Here is a 1,913-nt window from a genome sequence, read left to right on the forward strand (position 1 = left end):
CATCCTGAGAGGCGTGAATCTTGTCAGACCTTAAAGGCCTCACATCAGTGACCCGCCTTCAGTCTGCGGGATTCTGAGATTCTGAGAAGATGAGGATGTGAGCTAGAACGCTCCTAAGGACACCCTAAGTTCGCGCCAGGCTTCTGCCTCATTCACCAATTCACCAAGACCCTCTGACTCAAACTGGTTCTTTTTCATCAACCAACTTCAGCAAGATCAACTTGAGCCTTCAGATTGCATTAGGACTCTATTTCACACAGACAAGACGTGCAAGTATCAAACTTAGTTTTATTAATAGATACATTAAGTATCATTTGCACCTTTTTACAAAGGTGTGTTTGAACTAAGGAACTGATGTTTCCTTCAGGCTGTAGATCTGCTGATTATCAAATGGTACCATAGCTTCATGTTTTTATTTCTCTTCTTTTTACTGCCTAAGCTTTAACCCTTTTCCTATACCAACTGTATGCGTGTGTGTGTGTGTGTGTGTGTGTGTATGTTAGACTAGTTTAAGTGTTTATGTAGTTAATAAAGACTTACTTGTATCACACTTGACGTGGTTCATTGTTTGCTCATAACTGGAGTCCCTAATCATGCCGATTTTTGCTACATGCTCTGAGTAGTATTGTACAGTAAGAAAGTTATTTTTCTTAACCAGGAAATTAACGTTCTTAGAATTAACAGACAGTTGACACTGAGAGATCAAATGAATGCTTACAGCAGATCTAAATATTTATAATTAATTATAACTAGTTATGATTAATTATTCATATTTCCCCTTTGAGCTGATGCGCTACATTATGATGCATATAAGTGATTTAGCCATGTATAAAACCATATAAATAATTTAGCTAAATATTAGCCTGAATTAGTAAACAAGCTAGTTTTTTTCCAAAATGGCAGCTATGGGGCAAAGTGAGCCAAATGCTGTGGGGTAAATTGAGCCAGCATTTTATCTTCCCCTGCCATAAGGCACTGAAGTTAAGTTAAATCTCTGAAGTATAAACTGGTAGTTTAATGTGATGGTACACAACTGATTTAGTTTATCATATATTCATATTATTATTTGTAGTTTATTTGAAAGGGACAGTGTACAACAAGTGCACCAAATCCATATCCGATAAGAACCAGAAGATGCTTTTCATCACATTATAATCAGATATATCTTTCTGTTGTTCATGTATTTATGTCCTCATTAGTGAGACGGCAGACGCTAATATCACCGGAAGCGTCACGAGCGTTTCAGTACGAGTACTACACAAAACCGCGCATCTGCGCCATTCATTAACACAGAATTCACATTTAAATACGAATTGTTTTGCGGCTTTATATTTACAAATACTAGTGGGAGTGGGCTCACTTGTGTGTGTGTGTGTGTGTGTGTGCGTGTGTGTATGCGCGCGTGCATTGGGCGGAACTCCGCTGTGCATGATACGGAGAGCGCGACCATAACGTAGAGACTGAAATGACATGCCGTCCTGTAAATAAGATAAATAACATAAGGCTATTTAGTTTGCTTAATGAAAGAACAAGGTATAGACATGTTCTATAGGAAAGGTAACTTTAAATGACTTTTGTTGTGATCTGGCGCTATAGAGAAAATATAATTAAATATTAACTTGACCTTCAAGGGGGGCAGGATGTGCCGTTGGGGGTGGGGGGGGCGCCCCCCTAATATAATGGCAGGGGAAACACTGAATATAACAGTTGCATTCATCGTTGCCATCTCTCATTGTGTCCCTGATTAACCTCTGCTCTGCCTGTGCGCGTTCATGTGTTTTGGAGGAGGCATGGCTTTGCAGCATGATCATGCAGGGAAGATGGAATCTTGCCTTCAAAGCTAGCTTGCTAATGCTAGCCTTTCTGACATCGCCTAAAGTTAAAAAGTGAATAAGTCAAGAGCAGTGTGTGAA

Source organism: Sinocyclocheilus grahami, unplaced genomic scaffold (assembly GCF_001515645.1).
Source record: "Sinocyclocheilus grahami isolate Dianchi unplaced genomic scaffold, SAMN03320097.WGS_v1.1 scaffold425.1, whole genome shotgun sequence".
In the NCBI taxonomy this organism is placed as follows: Eukaryota; Metazoa; Chordata; class Actinopteri; order Cypriniformes; family Cyprinidae; genus Sinocyclocheilus; species Sinocyclocheilus grahami.